The sequence below is a fragment of the Podarcis liolepis genome (genome assembly GCF_965112155.1).
Source record: "Podarcis liolepis genome assembly, chromosome: 1".
Classification (NCBI taxonomy): Eukaryota; Metazoa; Chordata; class Lepidosauria; order Squamata; family Lacertidae; genus Podarcis; species Podarcis liolepis.
The window spans coordinates 25,931,813-25,954,440 of record NC_139554.1 but is presented as its reverse complement, the minus strand read 5'-3'; the positions used below and the strand labels follow the sequence as shown (position 1 = coordinate 25,954,440).

Genomic DNA, 22,628 nt, shown 5'->3' with positions numbered 1-22,628 from the left:
GATTCATTTTCCTTCAGAATTGCAGTAACCTATCTGATCTATTGAAAAGAACACAGAATAAAGGCAGGAAAATGTTTTGCAAGCCTTGTGTAACTAACCTTTTCTGTTTAGATATGATGGGACTGTTTCTTCTGATTCTTTTTGCCTAAATTACTTTAAGATGCGCATAATCCACACCCCCCCACTATGCTTATATTTCAGCAAACAAAAACCACCACCACCCGCACCTACTCAGTACCTTTCAAAAATAATTTTCACCCATCACACTTAGAGAATCTCCATTCCCTTCTCCTTCTGCCAGTTTCCCCTGCATTAAGTTGACCCATCAAAATATTGCACTTGGAACACTAGGCAGCCTCAGTACTTTTCACACTGCTCTGAGCTCACAAACGCCTTACCCAAAACTTCCCATGAGTCCCAATAAGTGGTAAAGTACCTCACTTTTTGAGAGGATGTTCTGCTCCTATACAACTGGGATTTTACCTTGGTTTTAAAACAGGCTTGGTTAGTTGCAGGTGGCATTGCAATGGTTAAAAAGAAAACAAAAGAGGATGGTTGGACTAGATGATGGGGGTGTTGGTTCTTCCAACTTTACAATTCTATTATTCTATGAGATGCCAGCCAAGCCCCACTGAAAATTGGACCTCCTTGGCATGGTGATAATGTTCTGTTTGCAAACTGGCCTCTGATCAGAATGTTGGACACGGTGTGCAGAAGTCTAGGACTTGGACAAAAGATAAATTGATGGAATGCAAACAAGCTAAGTTAAGGATTGACTTGTTCATATGTATATGTGATTTTTATCTGCATATGATTTTCAGTCTCTGGATTTAATTTGAGCCATTGCTATAAGTCATGATTATATCCTGGTCTGCTGGAGAGCCTGATACAGAGTTAGGCTTATCTGCTGAAAACAACCCCATCTCCACCCATTTCAAAAAATGCCTTACATGGGCTGTGGTTTCAGGCGAGAATCGGCAATGCAAACATGTCTGTAAGTGGTTAGAAAGGCAACTCTCAAGTATGTAGAGCCCTGATGATTTGATTTTCCTCTCCATTCCCTGGCATCAGAAAACGTAGGCTTCCTTGTTTGAAAACAAGTAGGAGATCAAGCACATTAAGGGCTGTGGCTTTTATTCTGCTGTGCTTTATAGGTGAGGGAATAGCCCCTCTTAAGAGAAAACTGTTTGTTTCCAAGAAGGACAGCTTCTTAGTCACCCCTACACCCTCTGCTCTTAATCTAAAAGTGAGTTCATTTTTCACTAGATTACTTTCATATAACTTTGTGGTTTCTGCCACAGTGATTCAAATTCAGTCCATTAGTGACCTCTATCTGTGAGAAGTATGCAATCAATGCATGCATGGTCTCTCTCCACTCTCACTCTCTATCTTGCTCCTTTTCTTCTGCAAAGTATATTGTGGCAGCGGGGAAGGGGGAGAATGCAACATCTGACTTGCTTGGGTTTTGGATATCTTAAATTACTCAATTTGCTCGTTGGATTAAAAGACGGTGTTCACTCCTAGCTCTTCTCATGTCTGTTGTTCTATAGCAGAACAACATTCAAATGAATATAAGGTAACTCATGCCCATTTGCCACTAATGTGAAGAACATCAGGCATTTGGACAGTGTTCTCTTGGTTTGCTGGTGATCATAGGTCGGCTCACTTAACAAAATCAAGAGTCAAAATGCAATTTGGTATGTCTGATAGTTCATGTTTGCTCCAGAAGTTCTGTTGATTGCGTGACTTTTATCACCCCATAGTTGTTCCTAAAAAAATGCATACTTAGCAAAGATGTACAGTGACGAGCATTTAAGTATAGTAGCAAGATTATCTTTGTAATGAAAAAGGAAATAAAATTCCATCTGTGTCTGTATTTTGAATACCCATCAGAGATCAAGGGAAAAGATTGTTATTAACAGATGGTCCCTTTTTGGGGATTATTAAACCCAGCTTTCAAATATCAATTTGTCTCTTGCTTGTATCCAGATCCATATTTCATGTTTTAGTTAATTATTGTGAATTGTGAATCGAGGGCTCCAACAACAGCATTGCTTTGATGAGGGGGATAGTTTGGTTTGACATTTTCCAGATGATATTTGATGCATTTAGTGCTGGGGTAATATGGTGGCTTTAGATGCTTAATGATTCCTTACTTTTCTTCTTCTTTTTCTTTTGGAAGCAAATTGTGCTATTTCAAGAAAAAAGAAGAAGGAAACCTCACAAAGTGACTATTCTTATTTTATTTAAAAAACTTACAACCTGCCCAATTTTCCAAGGAAATCAAGATGGCTAACCACCAAAACCCACAAATTACACCCAATTACAAAATCCAGATATCAACATAAAAGCACGAGCCAATTTAACGATTTCAAAAAAAGCCACCAACACAAACCATGTGAAGGAAGACTGTCAGCTTCAAGCTGATGGCATCAAGCTGAATTCCCTAAAGCAGTGTATGACCTATAGATGCATCTGTCGGCTTGCTTTTAAAGAACAAATAAAGAAATACGTGACCCAAATAATTATTACATCTTTGGAGTTCTTTTAGAAACAACAGTTAAAAAGAAACCCATAAAAAAACTGACGGCTTACCAAAGGCAAATACTTTTGTGGGAGCCAGAGTCCAGTCTTTTCTGAATCTCTTCCAGTTTTGTCCTCTATGAAAATGCTTAGCTAGTACAATGAACTTAGTTATATTCAGCCAGTGGCCCAGACTGTTGCGATCTTCCTGTTCTTTGGTGCTTTACTGGTGATTTACTCAAGCAGCAGCCTTTATTTCTCTTTGATTCCTTCTCCTGACATGGCCCTTTGAATTGAATAGGAACTCAGTCTAGTGAGGTCTTAAAACAAATCTGTCATGTTACATTCAGGATTCCAGAAAACTTAATGATCCATAAAGAAATCTGTAAAACATCTTTAATCTTTTTTCAAAAAAAACAACATTCTGTGCTTTCTGATCTGCTTCTTAAAGGTCCCTTGTCTACTTTGTAACAGGCCTGATACATGTGGCTTGTTTATTTTAAAAAATGGCTCCTTCTGATCCGGTTTAATGGGAATATTTCTTCTTCTGTATATAAATGGGTGAAGGTAGAGCTATAGAAAAATGGATCATGCACTTAGGTAAACCAGCCACTGAGATTTAGGTGTCAGCCCCCAAATTGTTAACTCATAGGTAGCCTTAATGAGATTATTCCACAATGTGTGGACTGCAGATTTGAACAACAGAATTTCAGAAACTTTTGCTGTGCTCATGTCTTCAGTGGCTGCAGAATCCATCTCCTTTACTATCAAATCCAATGGGATTTCATGATGGGGATGATCCTATGGAGTCTTGCAAGTTGCCAGAAAAATGCCATTGGCCAAGGGCTGTACTTGCATCATTCCTGAGTCCCTATCAGGACATTTTGATCATGCTTTGAAAGGGGTGGAAGATACTCAGCACCTCATAGGATCAGTCCTCCCCTTAGATCAACGCCCCAAAGGTCACAACAAAAATTCCGACATGGCTTTTTGAGTCCTTCATAATTATTAATCACTGGGCAGCTAGTCAACTGATAAATTAACAGAGTAATTCCCTGTGACAGTTTATGGGCTAAGGACCACAGTCATAGAAATTAACATAAAGGAAAATGATTTGCAAACTTATTGGGGGTGATAACCTTTAAATAGTCATGATAATCAACACGTCAGATCCCAATAAGCTCTCACTCACGTGGAACCAGAGTCTGTGAAAAATGGTTTTCAGTGTTGGGATGTTTCATTTTTGATCCCTTCAAAGTTCTGCCCGTGCAAATTTAAATAGGCTGTATCTGATTTCCCCTCTTATATTTTATCAGTTTGGAAGGAGTGAAATTTAATGCTTACTATTTGTATTTGTTTATCATTCTTTCCTGAATCTGAAAGCTGTAACAATCCTTTAAATTTAATGACAAAAGACCCAGTTTATTTGGAAGTCCTTGTGTGTGAGTCTTGCTGAACCATGAAAGCACATTTTTCAGTGGGGCACAGAAAAAACATTTCCTGTTGCGTTGGGCCATATACTCCTCCTGACTTCCGAAGGCTCAGAATTCTAGCCTTGCACGAATTGCATCAAAGGCCTCTTTAAATCCTTTTGTGCTTGCCTGAAAGACTTATTTCAGACCCCTCGATTTCTGTTGCCCTCTGTGCCCATGGTCAGAGCCGCCCTTGTCATTAGTTAAAGTAAGGCAACCATGTCAAAAAGCCCATGGTTGTGGACCAAATAGCAAGAGCCCCTTGATTCTTTGTCCTAAAATCCCTAACCGTTTGCCTCCATTGTGTGCCACACAGCAAGCCCTGGCCCTCCTAAGCTAGCCAGCTGCCTCAAGCGCCCTGGATCCCAGAATCAGCTGCCGTTCCAGTTGGTTTCTGTACGTGGAATGCATGGAATGGGGAGAGCATGTTTATTTTTCCCTTTCGCCATGGGCAGCAAAACGCTGTGGGTTGACCCTTCCTTTGGTAAGGAGCCTCCCCTCTTTGGTAGACCTTTCATAAGGAATTATCACTAGCCACCATTTCAGACTGCGAACTTGAGGCTGATACCCACAGTTCAGACAAGGCTCCTGGAGCAAAGCATAATGTGAACATAGAAGCTTGCTGGATCAGGCCAGTGGCCCACCTAGTCCAGTATCCTGTTCCCATAGTGGCCAACCAGGTGCCTGTGGGAAGTTTCCGGGCCCAATTCAAAGTGCTGGTTTTGACTTATAGAGCCTTAAATGGCTCAGGACCATAATACCTCCATAAGACTGCCTCTTTCCATATGAACCTACCTGGACCCCGAAATCATCTTCTGAGACCCTTCTTCGTGTGCCTCCTTCATGAGAGGCCCAGAGGGTGGCAATACAAGAACGGGCCTTTTCTGCAGCGGCTCCCTCTTTGTGGGAGGTTTGTTCTCCTGGTACCTTCATTATACACCTTTAGGCACCAGGCAAAAATGTTCCTCTTAACCAGTCCTTTGGCCGGGTGACGTCCAATGCCCTTTTAAAATGTGTTGGGGAGGAGGGGGCTATTGGGTTGTTTTTGTATTGTGATTTTATGTTGTAACTGCCCTGAGACCTGTGGTATAGGGCGGTATACAGCGGTACCTTGGGTTACAGGCGCTTCAGGTTACAGACACTTCAGGTTACAGACTCCACTAACCCAGAAATAGTACCTTGGGTTAAGAACTTTGCTTCAGGATGAGAACAAAAATCGTGCAGCGGCAGCTGGAGGCCCCATTAGCTAAAGTGGTACGTCAGGTTAAGAAAAGTTTCAGGTTAAGAATGGACCTCCAGAACTAATTAAATTCTTTACCCGAGGTACCACGGTACAAATTTAATAGATAGATAGATAGATAGATAGATAGATAGATAGATAGATAGATAGATGATAGATAAAATAAAGCCCACCAGCAGGACCTGAGTACAACTGTGCTGTCCTCCCTTGTGCTATCCAGCAACATATTCCCAGCAAACTGTCTCCAACAGTGGAGGTAGAGCATAGCCAGGAGGAGGGTTTTTGTTGGTGTTTTTTTTTATATAATTTAGCCAGTTTTATTTTACAAAAAGAAGCTCAAAGTGACTGTTAATGGTTAGTAGCCATTCACAGCCACAGATTTGTCTAATCGCCTTTTAAAGCCATCCAAGATGGTGGCCGTCACAGCCTCTTGTAGAAGGAATGTGGCTGGAAGAGATGAGGTCCACAGACGATGTTCTTTCTTCTTGACAGGGAAGTTTAGGACTAGCACCAGGAGTGGCTGCTAATAGACATATCACGCCTGTGTCCCTGGAGATTTTTGCCCTTTGAATATTTCTGTACAGTGGGATCCTAGGCATGCCTCTGAATGTAGCTGCAAACTGTCCACTGGCTATTATATGATACACTGATGAAAAAGGTCAGAGCCCAGAATGGAAACTAAATCCAGGACCTTATTGGGAGAGAAATGGGTTAATGCTGCCAGGAGTTCCACTCCCAACAGCAGCTGGTTGTGCATGTCATTCTCATAAGCAGAAACAAATGGGCAATGGTAGTTTGCAGGGAAGGAAATGTTCCATTCCTTAACTGTAGCATTAAAAGGGTTTGTATGCACTGTGTATTTTTGACATAAATGGGATGGGAAAGCATTTCCATTAACAGGACAGCGACCAATAATACACATGTTGACGATATCTCTTTCAGTATAGCACAGATGCTGCAGAACTCTTGATTCCATCTACTTAATTGTAGGTGTTTACAGTGTGCTACAGTTACAGTTCTTTAATTAAAAGCTAAAGTGTTTGCATTTTTGTTTTGCATTAGAAAGTAACCCAGCACAGTGGCCTGGTTCACCCACATATAAACATTGATGCAGACCCTCTAAGTGTCCCTATTTTCCAGGGACAGTCCTGGATTTATAGAAGTCATCCCGGTTTCTGATTTGATCCTGGAATGTCCTGCTTTTCCTTAGGATGTCCCTATTTTCAGCAGAGAAATGCTGGAGGGTACGGAGGGTACAGAGTTATGTGACCCCCGAGCCAAGGAGATAAGTAACAAAATAACCTTTAGAAGACATCTCAAGGCACCTCTGTATAGGGATTTTTTAAAAATATATTTAATGTTTTACTAGGTTTTTGTATACGTTGGAAGCTACCCAGAGTAACTGGGGCAACCCAGTCAGATGGGCAAGGTATATAATAATCATAACAACAACAATAAAAAAGGAATAGGACATCACTATTTTCACTGGAGAAATGTTGGAGGATATGTTGATGAGGAATCCTCTGTGTAATGGGGCACGTTCATTTGTGCTGCTCTTCTGCTACACACACTATAGGGAAAAAGTTTCTGTGAATTGGGTGCAGTACCCGCACCACAAAGTGCATGAAACATGCGCTGGGAAGGGCACTTGTGTCTGTTTGTGTCATGGTGCCTGCAGGATTCCTGGTCACTGGGTATGTGCATTGGCACTCGGTGCATTTTTGCCAACTAAGTCCTACCCAAATAGAAGCAGACCCACTGAAATTAATGAGCCTAAGTTAGTTGGATATGACTAACTTAGTTGGATACAACCCAGTATATACAATTATGTGTAATTGTAGAACATGCGATATGAATCTATTTCAAGACATTGAATTAAAAAAACAGAGGCTGGCAACCTAAAGCTCATTCTGTTTTGCATAATGGCATCTGGGAAGTGTAGGCTGCTGGCTCTTTTCTTCCAGCCAAGACAGTAAAATACATTTAATTGGAATGCAGTTTAATAATGGAATGATACTCACCAAGGTTGGATTCTTCTTTTCCAATGGCAGGGCCTTCTTCTTACCAGGCTTTCAGGAATCCGTCTCTGAAATTCAGATGAGAGTTAACACAAACAGAAAGGAGATATTTGCAGAGTAAATATATCCAAAAGACTGAAGGAATCAAGTCAGTCCACATGCTTCAGTGAAGGTAACTCCTTTTCCCCAAGTCCCAAGTTATCTGAAATGCAAGCTATTTTGACTTGGTACATATGGTGCATCTGAAGAAAACCCATGATGATCTGAGTCAAATTCCCTTGATGCTCCTGAGAATGAGGAGGAAACTGAGAACATTTAACAACTGGGAGATGTGGTTGATGGTCCACAATTTTATCAAACAATAATATTTAAAAATTATGTGGAAAGAGATGACATACTTTGATGTCTCATTTCCTTTTAAAGTTAGAAGCAGAGAAAGTTGGTGGCTCTTTTTTAAAAAAAAAGCTGTTTCAATTGTTTTTTCACTACTTCCCATATAGTTTCCAGAATAATCAGAGGTCTGTGGAGTGGCCTTTCCTGCCTAGAACAAAAGGAATACAGTCATGTAAAAACAAAAAGCAACAACAAAAATGCTTCCAATTTTCTGTAATAACATCTCTCTGTTTGGCAGGCTCTTGGGAAGTGAAGCGGCAAACTCCAGAACTGGAAGTGCAAGGTTTTTTTGTAGTCTTAGCCTGAGCAGCTGAAATCTGAGCATTTCTGGGCATTATAAGGAAAGAGTAAGAACACTGCAAAAGAGAGAGAGAGAGAGATGTGCACCCTCTTTTCCCACTTCTGGTGTAAATATCTGTGACGGTGACGGGCGCATCTTTTTGGCAGTGAGATGCACTGAGCTGCTATAGATGCACAGGCAAGTTATGCGAGTCACTTCCATGTTCTCTTTGCTAGTTTCATTGTAACATATGAACTTAGCTACTCTCTTTTAGGGATATAATGCAAAGATGGACATTGACTTTGGTCTGAGGGTGGTAGTGGAACTGTGAGGGGGTTCCTGGAACAACTCTGCTTTCTAGAACATGTTTCCACTCTGTTGGAGGCATGACAATCTCTCTCTCTCTCTCTCTCTCTCTCTCTCTCTCACACACACACACACACACACACACACACACACACATCCCACTGAATTGCAAATTGTGTGTCCCTGCACAAAGGCAGAGATGTTAACATCACAAGAAAGCTATCAAATCACAAGACTCCACTGTTTGCAATAAGGGTGTGACGAATACATGGATCCTTGACAAATTGACTACATGGAACTGGCCTTTGTAGCACTTTTGTTTCACTCCCTTGAAAAGTAATGCCTGATGATCTGTATCCACCCTACGATAAACATTGGACATATCCCCTTATCTTGGTCTTTTAATGCCTCCCAGTTTATAAGCTCTTATCAGCCTGAATGCCTTTCCTGGGATGTAATCCACGTTGGAGTTAATGTCTGATTTCTATTACATGATTAGGGTGATGATGAATGAAAAAAGCATATAAAGCATTGCTGTTTGGCCCTCTGAAATGATTTTTCTTGATCACACACTTGCAAGGAGCCAAGCAAATATATGAATGCTCCAATTTAGTAGTGCAATTTAGTAGTGCTCCAATTTAGTAGTGAAAGCTCCCAATGAAAGCTGCAAAGGGTATCTTGAAACAGATTGTTTTCTAGTGCAGATAACAGGATAGATATGCACAGTGAATTGCTAAATTATTTGCATCAGATCAGCCTGTGCCCACTGGTACCTCTTGCAGTATCTGTTGCCAGAGTGCAAGTCTGCCCTCTTCTTTTCAATTCACTCCTTTCACTTTCTTAAGGCTGATCTGCAGGTCACCAGTAAACTGTTAAGACATCTCTTTGCTCGTAATAGTCTGTTTTTATTTGAGAAATTACTTTCGCCATTTGATGAAATTAATTTCAGTAACTTCCCCTCGCAGAAGTCGCGTATAACACAATCACAGTCTTTGCTCAGGGTGAAAAGTGTCTACTATTACTGCTTGGAAAATAGCTAAGCAATAAAAGGACACAGAGGACATCTCTCTTCTTAAAAATAACACCCTAGATGCCTTGGAGCAGGCTTGCAAGGATAGATCCCCCCACACCATTTGCAGATACTTTTCTCAGTTAGCATTTGCCATGAAGCCTCAGACAACACTGTTGATTTTAATTGCCACATCCCTGCAACCCTCTAACCAAAATAATTCTGTGTATACAATAGCATCTCTAGAGAAGGAATATATAAATGTCAAAAGCTAAGCTCTACACTCTGCACAGAGGACCTTTATAAATCCGGAATAAATGAGGTGTTTAGAATTGCTGCCAGCAGCCCTGGCAAGGGGGATGGGAAGAGGAAAAAAAAGAGAGAGAAAAGTCTGTTGATCTGCCCAGATTCTGTTTTTCTTGCAGAAATTTCTTATCAGCAGATGCACACGCATCCTACATGATGCAATTGTGGATCTACCGATAAGGGAATAGTTTGACTAAATGTAGATGGATTGGACCAGTTATTTGGCCGAGTGTTACGATGTGAAACAGCTGAGTCCAGAGCGTCTGTGCATTTTCGGCAGCCAGCCGAAGGATAAGTAAGGAGTTGTCTTGCTGGAATTGTTTGGCATGGGTTCTTTGCCCTTCATTTGTCCAGCGTTGTAAGTGTATAAATCAGTTTGTATGGGCCATGATGACTCCAAGATTCACAGCCACTCATCTCTCTGTGACATTGATGGAATCTTTATTGGATCAAATGCATTGGAATTCTAATTATGACTCTCTGCTCTTTAGTGTTCCCCTCCAGCCATCAATATCTCGTAAACAATCATATTTTACAAGCTTCAGGAAGATAGTTTAGGCAGATGTGTGCTGACTAGGACAAGGCGCTAACCAAATCACAGCAAAGGGATCATATTCCTCACTTTCAGTGATTGAAGTGAAATCAGAAGGAACTGAAAATGGTACAGTCATCGTCCTCTTTAACAGGGAGGGGGAGATGGAAAGAAAATAAGTAGCCCTTTGGAAACCCTGCTGAATTGTCACAAAGTTACATGAACATTGACATATATCATCATTCAATATACAGCAATTTTAAAAAATGATAACGTGATGTACTTTGCCATTTCATAGGGTATATGCTTATTGTCAGAGATGGCTAGCCTGTGGCCTTCCATATGTTGTTGGACTAAAACTCCTATCAAGCGCAGCAAATGGTCAAGGGTTATTGCTGAATCTAGTCTTTGTTCAGGATGGAAGATAGCAGATCCTAATTTATGGTTCTTCTCTAAGGACCTTGCTACCAACTACCATTCAGGAAACTACCAATGTGTAGCTGTAGGAGAATTCACCTTTCCAGTACAGGTAGTTCGACCAAGCAAAGAAAACTTTATATCTAGAGTAAAGAAGCATGAAGCTTGTTTTTTCCTGCTCTAGGGCTCAAAGCAATGGTTTCAAAGTTACAAGAAAAGAAATTCCAAGTAAACATACGGAAGAACTTTCTGACAGTAAGAGCTGCTCAACAATGGAACCATCTCCCTCGGGAAGTTGTGGACTCTCCATCCTCAGAGGTTTTAAATCAGAGGTTGGATGGCCAATTGACATGGATGCTTTAGCTGAGATTCCTGCATTGCAGGGGTTGGACTAGATGACCCTTGATTCTCTGAAGCTCTTGCTCAGATGAGGTGATAGTGGAGGCTCAGTTGTCAGAGACAGAAGGAAGTTAGGCTTGTGAAGGATCTATCACTGGATTTATAACACTTGGTAACTACCCAGGTATAACAGTCTAGGAAAATAGGTACTCCATTATTTTGACTGACCTGCAGGCTAGAGAAGTCTATAATTGCTATTATTCCTTCCAAGGAAAGAATTCAGCATAAATTTATGCAACATTATGGAAGTTGTTGTTCAACAATTTCTGGAGGTCTTTGAGTTAGCCATCCCCGATGTAGAGCCATCACAAGGTTACGTACTGCTAAAAAAACCCTTCATTCAGAATCCCATGTACATCTATCATCATAGTGGTCTGGTGTATTTCAGCATCGTTGGCTATTATGAAGTAAAGCACAGGAGCATTAGAAGCTGCCTTGTACCGAGAGCATCAGACCATCTAGCTCACTACGGTCTACACTGACTAGAACTGGCTCTCTAGGGTTTTGGAAGTCCCTTGCCCTACCCGGAGATACCAAGGATTGAACTAGGAACTTTGCATGCAAAGTATCTGCTCTACCACTGAGGTATACCTGTGGCCAAAGGCCAAATAAATCTAGAGCATCCTGAGAGGTGAAGGTAGGAAGACTCAACTCCTGGTAGTCCCCACTGGTCCATCCAGAGAGGGAACTAGTTAATGAGGCTCTGGCCAAGAATATGTAACACCACCACCACCACCACCACCAACAACAACAACAATTTATTATTTATACCCTGCCAATCTGTCTGGGTTTCCCCAGTCACTCTGTGTGGCTCCCAACAGAATATTAAAAACATGATAAAATATCAGACTTTAAAAGTTTCCCTAAACAGGGTTGCCTTCAGATGTCTTTTAAAAGTCAGATAGTTGTTTATTTCATTGACATCCAATGGAAGGGTGTTCCACAGAGTGGGTGCCACTACCAAGAAGGCTCTCTACCTGGTTCCCTGTAGCTTGACCTCTCGCAGTGAGGGAACTGCCAGAAGGCCCTCGGAGCTGGATCTCAGTGTCCGGGCTGAACGCTGGGGGTGGAGATGCTCATTCAGGTATACATCTAACTTCTTTTGTCCTATCAGACTGATGCACAATTCTGAAGGCATTGGGATTTATTTATTTTTTAGCCAGGGTGTTAATAAAAGGGTCTGATTTATAAAACTTACTGTAAGAATGTAAGAAAAGCCTGCTGGATCAGGCCAATGATCTAGTCCAGCTGTGGAGACAGAGCATAGCCACTGTGGCTAGTAGTCATTCATAGCCTCTCTTCCACGAATTTGTCCACTGCTCTTTTAAAGAAGGTGAAAAGTGTGAGACCTCTTAGACTGAATCTAAACTGAAAATAAATATGGAGAGATCTTTTTCTTTTCTATATATATATATGATTTAAAAAGTAATAATCCCACACCAATGTTGGATAGTGGGAAATAGTTTCACTCATAAACAAGTGCACCAAGGGTTCATGACAATGATTAAGACAAATGAGCCAGATACTTTGTGTGGGCCCCTGGAATCTGCTGCCAAAGAATTTTTGAAACATTCGCTTCCAAAGCATTTTTCCTGTCAGCCCATAAAAAGAATTATGTTCATGTGTAAATTTGTAAATGTGTAAATTATGTTCATGTCATAAATTTACACATTTTTGTTGTCCCGCAACATCTTACTCTGGCAACCCAAAATATTCTAGGTCCTGATATTTAATACAGACAACAGAAATGTTAAGATCTGAAGTCAATCAGAGTATGGCAGGCTACTTTGATATCAAAACTGATATCAGTTAAGCAAGCCTGCCTAAATATGGGGTGCACATTCTGTACCTATTAACCACAGGTACATACAGTGAGAAAATATATCCTGTAGCTATTAAAGAGATGCAGTTCCTACATTGTCACGCAGACCATTACCGAGTCAAAGTAGCCAATCTGGTACTCTCCAGATGTTCATAGAATCGTGGAATTGTAGGGTTAGAAGGGACCCTGTGGGTCATCTGGTCCAACCCCCTACAATACAGGAACCAGCAGCTATGTTGTTGGACTCCAACTCCAATCTGCCCAAGACAGCATAGCCAATGGCCAGGGATGAATGGGGATTGTAGTCCAGCAACATGTGGGATGGACTACCGCTTGGTCTGGGTGTTTTTGCTCTAAGAATCTGAGAATATGTTTTGTACAAGTTTCTGAGTATCCAGCATGGGCATCTGCAGCCCTTGCAGTCTTTTCATAGCGTTGTGTCTTTTACGTGACATAATGGAGATTTCCACCAAGACAGGAAGAGATTTCGCAAGGGGGACTCATAATGGAAATAACTTGTAATGCGTAATGATTGCTTTCACTTTGTAAGTGATTTTTTGAAAAGGAAGTTAATCATCCTGGTGATGGTGCTGTTAAACACTTCTCTAGAATTCTCTAGTATCCATGAGCATATCTGTGCTGTCATGGTAGATCTAACCTTTTGGCTGGTCTTATGGCATTCTCATTCTGTATGATCTACTTGATTCCTTGGTATGGGGGGATATTCAGTATATTGTATTCTTACATGGCATGCAAGGAAATGATGGTCTTGAGGTTGACAGGGAATGAATCTGAAACGTCTGCAACAATCAATTTTATCCATTGCATTACACAACTTTTTCAGTCCTTTTCTTTTTGTAGAACATAGATTTCATGGGGAATAATAGAAAATGTTCTTCTGCAATTGCTGTGAATCACTCAAGGTGGTGTTGTGGTTCTCCCCTCATTCCATTGATCTTGTAGGTTAGACTAGGCTTTCTCAACCTTGTAGTTCAAGAACATCTGGGGACCCAACTCCCATCATCCCTGACCACTGGTCATGCTGGCCAGATATGATGGGAGTTGTTGTCTAACAACATCTAGGAACCCAAGGTTGAGAAAGGTTGGGTTAGACAAAAATAGCAATGGTCAAAAGCCATTCAGTAAGTTGCTGAGTGGAGATTTAAATCAGTGCTTATCCAGTCATAATCCAACATGCTCAGCATTAAACAACACTACACTATTTTTGTGGCAGTGGGAGGAGAAGCATTATTTTGCTGTACTGCTTGTGTTCCACATGATTGTACAAATATTTTTTTGTGATTGAAACTCACTGTGAGAGAAATGAATTCATTTGAAACAGCTGTATCTGTGATGCTGTAATTCAGTGAGAAAGGGTGAGAAAGTGACAGCTCTCAAAAAATCTTTACTTGAAAGTTGTTGTAAATGACTACCTCAGTGTCAGTTTCCAGTTTGATATGTGGAGACTATTATATAGGCTTGGGGGAGCAATTAGATTCAGTTCAAATTCAAAGGCAAATCTTAATAATTTGCAATTTCTGAAACACTGTGCAAACCGAATTGCACTCACCCTTAGAAAGGAACACCTCTCTGAATTTTGCAGTGCATGTCTCCAACCAAGTAGCATATATAAAATGCATTACAAAATGCATATACTAGTGAAAATAATTCACCTAAAGGATTGCATTAGGAACATATAAATATTAGGGAAAACATGCTTTGTAAAAACTGCCTAGTAAGCATGTGTGTTAGAAGACATTTGCACTAAAACGCTGGTGAATCTTCATGAGGACTTTTTGAAAAATAAAAAATCACAAACTGGTGTGGAAATGTAGAGAGCAGAATTTAAAATTGGGTCAAAAAACGAGCAAGTGGGAGAAACCAAAATCGACAGATTTGCCCATAGAAATTGATGGATCCCTACTTTCCCCCTGGCTTATAAGAATGTTTTGCAGACTAGTTGTAACTGCCTTTTGCCCCTCTTAACCTGCAACATGGGGAAACTTAACATTGCAGGATGATTTTCTTAAGCCACTCAGAGATGTAGCTCTCCTTCCTGCATCATGGACATAATATACATACAGTGGTACCTCAGGTTACATACGCTTCAGGTTACAGACTCCGCTAACCCAGAAATAGTGCTTCAGGTTAAGAACTTTGCTTCAGGATGAGAACAGAAATCGTGCTCCGGTGGTGCGGCAGAAGCAGGAGGCCCCATTAGCTAAAATGGTGCTTCAGGTTAAGAACAATTTCAGGTTAAGTACAGACCTCCGGAACGAATTACCGTATTTTTTGCTCTATAAGGCTCACTTTTTCCCTCCTAAAAAGTAAGGGGAAATGTGTGTGCGTCTTATGGAGCGAATGCAGGCTGCGCAGCTATCCCAGAAGCCAGAAGAGCAAGAGGGATTGCTGCTTTCACTGCGCAGCAATCCCTCTTGCTCTTCTGGCTTCTGAGATTCAGAATATTTTTTTTCTTGTTTTCCTCCACCAGAAACTAGGTGCGTCTTGTGGTCTGGTGCGTCTTATAGAGCGAAAAATACGGTAAGTACTTAACCCGAGGTACCACTGTATTTTATATTGTCATATAAAGAACTTTTTTCTCTACACACAAAAATAGGAACTGCTCTCATCACCTGCCATCCCTAAACACAGTAAGACCTGTGTTTGAACTTGTGCCAACTCCTGTTTTTGCCTCTACTTTTCCCCCCTTGGTGGCAGGGAGGTGGGGAAATGGAATGATGACACTCTGCTCCAGAAGCACAGCTATGCTCATGTCTTGCCTTTCCCCACTGCCTCTTATGAGCAGCTGCCACTTTCACTTCTCTGACTGGAATGCAACATGATGTCAAAGGGAACTAGGAAGTCCCGTCTCAGACAAAAGAATTGTAAGACTAGAACTTGTTTATGTCTGTGGTTGTGCCATGATGAGTAATGCATTTTCCCCAACCTCAACACTCCGAACATATTTGGAATTTTTTTTAAAAAAAATCAGTGCATGCAGATATGGATATATTTATCCGTTTATTTCCACACGCAACACAAAAAAGAGAGGGGCACAAATGCTCAAGGTCACCTCTGTTGCTTGGCAATGCTCTGTCATGCAACAACTTCCTTTGTATTTGTTTTTAATCTTCTTTCTTCACCCTTAGGAGCCGATGCCACTCTAGCAGAAAGAGAGAGATTTCTTAGAGTGCTTCCTGGTGAAATAATTGTACATAAATCAAGGTGCCATTTTTCCTTCATCTGGGGAAAGGGTGGCCGGGAGAAGCACACAAGCTGACCCAGCTATTTCAGGCAACCTTTTCCATTTTAGAGATCAAAAGCAGGTATCACAACAATGGTGAACATTCAATTTCTCAAATTTCAGTGGAGCCCTCATGCTGAATTTAAGCACCCCTTGCTTCTGGCACTGCACATTATTGTGCTCCCCCACTCACTGCAGTGTGGTGCCCAGTGTGGCCGAACAGGTCACACTACCCTAAATCCACTTCTGCTCACAAATCTGAAGATACTCCTGAAGAAATGAAACAAAGCACAGAACAGTTTTCTGGAGTAGCTCTCCAAATTCCATATATGGTGTTGCTTATTTTGCATATGATTTGGCACAGTTTCCAGGTAAGGATTGACAAGTTCCCCATGTTAGAGAGCCACGTCAGCTTTTGAAGTCGATGATAGGGAGAAGGCAGAGATGATTCGTAATCCACATACCACATTTGATGCACTAAAAAGTGGGCTTTTTCTGGGCACTTGCAGTTGCTGGCTGTTCCCTCAGGAGACAGTATAGCCTTCTACTGGGGAGGCCAGGGCTTAAATCGTTGCTCATCCATGGATGGGCTTGAGGCCTTGTTATGAGCATTAGGGGAACATACCTGCCACCTTCATCTTCCTAATGGAAGGACAGGATTTCTTTATTCTTTTTTGTTTAAAGGGTGCTTGTGGTGAGCAAAACAGAGGAGAAGGAAAAGAAGACGACGACAGGGGTGTTGCTTGTTCTCCTCAAAGATCCAGCAAAGGAGTCTCTGTCAAATCTCACAAGTTGAGATGGGAATTCTCGGCAGCCAGAGGCCCATGTTCTAACAAGACTCGCTTGCATGGGTACACTTTGCTACTGAAACGCTTAGCTGAGAGCATCTGCTTTGCTGGAGCCGCATGACGACATGTTCAAATATTTGCTTGTGGTTGCCAGCCCATGCTTTTCTAAGCAATCCCACAAAAGATGAAAAGATTTTGCTTTGTTTTCATTTTGTCATTAGGGAATCAGATCTAGACTCTGCGGCAGCATCACACACCCAAGATAATGCAGTGCCTCTGTGGCAGACCCAGGTAATGATGGATTCAAATCTCCTCGATTCCACTTGCGTGCTCTAACCTGAAGACTGTCTGTCATTACAAATTACATTAAATTGTGCAGGTGTGGGAGCATTAAATCTCCTGCTGTTTTTACGATGGCCTTGTTCGCTGATACTAGTTACTAATCCAGATTTGTTTGAGTTAGTCCATCCGAGTTTATAGGCCAGACAAAGAGAAGAACGAGTTTGCTTCTATCCTGTGTGAAGGCTGATACTTAAAGCTCTCCAGTGTGTCTTGACCTTTGTCCAGACCTTTGTATGGGGTGGAAGCTGTATGGAGTGGAGACTGAAGGCATGTAGTGATTTTCTTAAAGTGTTAGGAAACTACCTTATACTGAGTCATACAAGTGCACCATCTAGCTCAGTATTGTCTAGCAGCAGCTCTCTAGAGTTTACAGGCAAGATTTTTCCCCAAAGCCCTAACTGGAGATGCTGGGCATTGAACCTGAGACCTTCTGCATGCAAAGCAGATGTTCTACCACTTCCCTTCCCCTTCCTTCCCTTCGAACCTAATCTCCAGTGTAGAATTGTCATTCTGTTTGCCAGTTGTTTTCAAAATAGATTGATTATGCTTGCAGTGGTGCCCACCTGTTGGTCACTGTTGCCTCTAGCAAGGGGAAGAAGTGTATGAAGACAAGACAAACATGTTTGAAAGGAGAAAAGGCTTAAAATGCCCCCACTCTTGAGATTTAACACTTTCCCCTAGAGACCACCCTGAGAAAGAGGCGGAAGCCCTGAGATTCCAGGTCCTGGCAGCCTGGCACGACCCTGGCAGCGGTAAACTGTTCCTGTCCACAAAGCTGTCACTCAGAGCATCACTCATATTGCCACTCTGTCCACAGATTGTTCAAGACACTTTGGTTACTGAGGCATATATGATGCCCCTCAGATGCTATAGTTCATGATTATCTGCTGCCCTTTTAGGGTCACCCCAAACCTGCTGACTGAGCAGATCTTTCCCAATGGTAAGGCTGGCTCTGTAGTTGTATTGTCCTTTGCTTAGCTGTCCTTTATAACTTTATTTTATTCAGTTTTGTTCATTTGCTGTTGAAATCATTTTTACTCTTCTGCATCTGTACCTAAAATGGTTTTGAGGCGGTTTACAACATATTTTAAACTATGCGTTAAAAAACCCTGTAAAATGGCAATAAAGCTCAAGCAACCATATGCTGCAGGCAGAGGTAAAAACAAATCAATCACCCAATGCTTAGGGGAAGAAAACGGTCTTTTGAAGCCTAAAAGGTAATAAACCAGGTTCCAGTGGAATGTCTCTGGGCAGGAAATTCAATACCTGAGGACTATTGCAGAGAGAGTTTTAGCCTGGCCCTAGTCAACACCTGCCTAACTTCCAAATCTTTGGTCACCTAGAGAATACCCTCCAACATTTTTCCAGTGTAAATAGGGATGTCCCATTCCATAATGATAATTTTACTATTTATACCCCACACATCTTACTGGGTTCCCCCAGCCACTCTGGGCAGCTTCCAACATATATAAAAACATAATAAAACATTAAACATTTAAAAACTTCCCTATACAGGGTATGCCTTCAGATGGCTCAGGGGTCAGATAACTCCATACCCTCTCCAATGAAAATAGGGACATCCTAAGGAAAAGTGGGACCTTCCGGGATAAAATCAGAAACTGGGACGGCTTCTCTAAATCAGGGACATCACTGGAAAATAGGGACACTTGGAGGGTCTGCTAGAGCAGGGCATTTGAAGATGATCTTAGCAGCCAGGCAGGCTCAAATGGGTTCTTCAGTTATATTGGTCTCAAGTAATTCAGGCTTTATGGGTCAAAACCAGCAGTTTGAACTGTGCCTGGAACAAATTATGCCTGTGAAGAATTTTGATGATGGGTAAGTCCCAGTTAACAGCCTGGATACAATGTACTGAATTCATCAAAGTTTCCAGACAGTCTTCCAGGGCAGCCTCATATCCAACACATTGCAGTAGTCCAACCAGCATTTTGCCAGAGCGCAGATACACATGGCAAGGCAATGTCACTTGCTATGTGTTTTTCATAGCATTCTTTTGTGTTGTGTGTTCACTGTCTGAAGGCACATGATGCGGCTGCTTTGCTGGAGCTAAGTAAAACCTGAGCATTGCCAGGGTGTGGATTGTAGAGTGCCTGGATATGATCCCTTGAATTCCATAGATATAAGCGAAATAAATAAATGTGCTCTCAGTAGCTGAATTATTCAACAAAGAGGGGTGTCTATTTAACTCAAGTTTCTCTTGTGATCCTCCCCTTCCTAATCAACCTCAAGAAACTTGGCAACCAAGGTACATTCTGTGACCTTTTCCAGCTGCTCCTCAAATGCATTTGATCATCATGGACATGTAATAAGGCTATGAAAAAATTACCAGGCTAACCTTCATCTGTGTGTGTCAGAAGATTGCAGGTGTAATGGCTTTTATGGATGCTGCTGTAGACATTTGGCACTCTGCATTAAATTTCAAGTGATGGGTTTTACCGATTTAAATGCTTTCTCCTGCAAGAGGCACATGTCACAGTGCTCAGAAGGTGAAACTGTAGCTGGATCTTCTCTGCGATTCCATTGCAGTCTCTTGGAGGTGTTTGCCTAATGCAGCAGCAGGGCTAAGCAATTTGCTTTTGTTGCGGTAGAGAGAATCCAGTAATGCAGAGCAGGTATGCTGTAGTCGTTCTGTTATCAGAGTATATTAAACCTTCACACACAAACAAAGTCTTTATGGAGCTATCATATCAGAAGCTGTAATTCCCAGGATGGTTTAACAATCAATTCCTCTTCTCAAGGAGCTCTGGGAATTGTAGCTCTGTGAGAGAAACAGGAGTCTACCAGCAACTCACAGCAACTTTATCAAACTGGAACTCCCAGAATTCTTTGGGGGAAGCCATAATTGTTAAAAGTGATATCACAGAGCTTTAAATGTTCGGTGTGAATGTGGCCATAGTGTAGTGGGACTCAAAATCTCACATCTAAGAACTCAAGATGGATTGTTGTGAACTCCCTCTAGTAAAGTTATCTAAGGAGTCATCTTATACTACCAGTAAGTCTTAACCTGATCCAATAAGCTTTTTACTCTCTATGTTGATAGTAACTAGGCAGAGAGCCTTCTTGGTAGTGGCACCCACCCTGTGGAATTCCCTTCTATCAGATGTCTAGGTGATAAAGTATTTATATACCTCCCTCTCACAAAACACCAGGGAGGTTTACAGCAACTTATAAAAAATAACATTTAAAAGCAATATAGAACAATCATTGAAACAAGTGACTGCTCAATGCCAATGTAGTCTTTGGGATGCATTTTGCTGATCTGTATTAGCAGGTATCATAATTCTATAGAGTGATCATAGTTTGCTCTCCTCATAGTAAGTCCACAGAACTGGGCATCCCTTGTTTCTTTTGCTGAATACTACAAACAAATATGGGACGTGGCTAGAGCCGTGGTCTAAACCACTGAGCTTTGGGCTTGCCGATCAAAAGGTTGGCGGTTCGAATCCCCGCAACGGGGTGAGTTCCCATTGCTTGGTCCCAGCTCCTGCCAACCTAGCAGTTCGAAAGCACACCAAAAAGTGCAAGTAGATTAATAGGTACCACACTGGCTGGAAGGTAAATTGTGTTTCCGTGCGCTGCTCTGGTGTCAGTGTTCCATTGCGCCAGAAGCAGCTTAGTCATGCTGGCCACATGACCCGGAAAAACTGTCTGCGGAGTAGACAAACACCAGTTCCCTCAGCGCCGCAACCCCAGAGTCGTTCGCTACTGGGCTTAACTGTCAGGGGTCCCTTTACCTTTACAAACAAATTACCCAGCCTGTTGATTTCTGCGTCTCTCTCTGTCACAGGATTTGGCCAACACAGAGAGTTGCACAGAATGCAAATTGCTTTTATATGTGTACTTTCCTTTACAGCTAAATTCTTTGTACTTTCAGAGACCAGGAGTGCATTTCACTGTGCAGGCATGTGGGTTTTTGCATGCGTATATGTGAATGATTATGCGTCACACAGTGGTTTGCTGCAACAGTAAAGTGCTGTTCTTTTTTGTATATGCACTTGAAATACACTCTACGCAGTGATGTGGATTAAGCACCTTGCTCATTATCTAATAATGCCTGCCTGACACAGATGGGAATCATTCTTGCGGTATAATTGAAATCCAGAGAGACTTCAGGTCCCAGTGCAGGCAGAGGGGTCACCGAGGACAGCTGCTAAGGTGTAGGAATGAAAATAGATTTGTGTGGCTCCCATGGGACTAACACCCAGAACAACCTTCACTCAACAGCAGCTTTTCAAACTGCTGAGAGTATCTTGGAGCATATAAATGGAGCACCAGAACTTTAAAGCTTCATGTTATAAAATCTGCTTAGATGCAATAGGGGAAGTGGCAATCTGTGGTTGCCAAGTGGTGAAAAGCTAACATTCTCACATAAATCTTCCTTAATAGACTGAATCAGGCCTTGGTTCATTAGCCACACCCACACCAAGCATTTAAAGCACATGAATCCTGGGGTGTGTGGTTAAGTCCTCACAGAGCTACAATTCTCAGCACGCTTCACAAACTACAGTTCCCAGGATCCTTTGGGGGCCTTTTGACCAAGAATGGAATGGGTTAAAATCACTGTATGAAATTTGAAAGGCAAAACACTCATCTCCCACCACCTCTAGAGGAATGCGGCCTCGAGAGACAAGCAAAATATTTGTCATGAGAATGGTCAACCACGCCTTTTATTTGGAGTGGCGTTGCTGTCACCGCCCATAGATTCACAGTGCCTTATAATAAAAAGTCATAGGAATGGACAAGAGGCTTGCGGGTGTACAATAAGAAGCCAGGCACAGGCTGATCTCTCCGGATAAATGTCAATATGCATTATTAAATGAAACAGTGGTTAAAATATGGACTGCTAGATGCGTTTTCCTTCTGAGGACATGGAAGGAATTGAAATGCCTTTTCAAAGCAGATGTCGATGTCTTTGCTTTTTTTGATCAATTCTTCATTGTGTGTGCATATAGTTGTAGATATCTAGTTTGAAGCATTAATTACAACACTGCTCTCTCCCCCCACCCTCTGCCCCAACCAGCAGAGTGGAGGCAGATCACAGGATTAGAGGAGGACTTAAGACAATTTCCTGAAGTGTTCATCGGAAGGTTTTGGGCCACCTGATATCCTTTTAAATCAGGGATATGTTTCATCTTCTTTAGTGATCCTTGCAGCATCTGACGTGCTGGGTCGCCTTAAGAAATACTTTCAAAGGAGATGGGATTGCAAGATCAGTAGTCACCTTCAAAGTCGGTATTTTTTTTTAACTCTGGCATGGAAATATTGCAGTCTTTTGAGACCTTTGTGGACTCACAACAGAGGATCCCTGTTATTTCTGTTGTGGATGTACCTATCATTCCTTTTGAAAAGAGAGGTGGAATGTGGACATGAGAATGAAAAACAGTCTAAGTTGCAGCTCATCTTATTCTGAAATGTAATTTCAAACAAATGCATAGTGGCATGAGCTGCTTTCATAGCTAATGCCACCCCCTGGTTTGAAATTCTGTACACGTATATCTCCTCTCCTTCTGCATTGAGTT

General features: G+C 41.7%; 1 protein-coding gene across 5 annotated transcripts in view; it reads left to right on the top strand.

The window, feature by feature from the left end:
- Positions 1–22,628, top strand: part of FLRT2 (fibronectin leucine rich transmembrane protein 2) — a 98,445-nt gene that overhangs the window by 6,061 nt on the left and 69,756 nt on the right. For 2 of the 5 annotated variants that reach the window (XM_083502043.1, XM_083502044.1), the window contains exon 2: positions 16,971–17,040. The exons of the other annotated variants lie outside the window; for them this stretch is intronic. The gene's annotated coding sequence lies outside the window, so the exon portion shown is untranslated. The remainder of the gene's footprint in view (positions 1–16,970; positions 17,041–22,628) is intronic. 5 annotated transcript variants of the gene reach the window in all.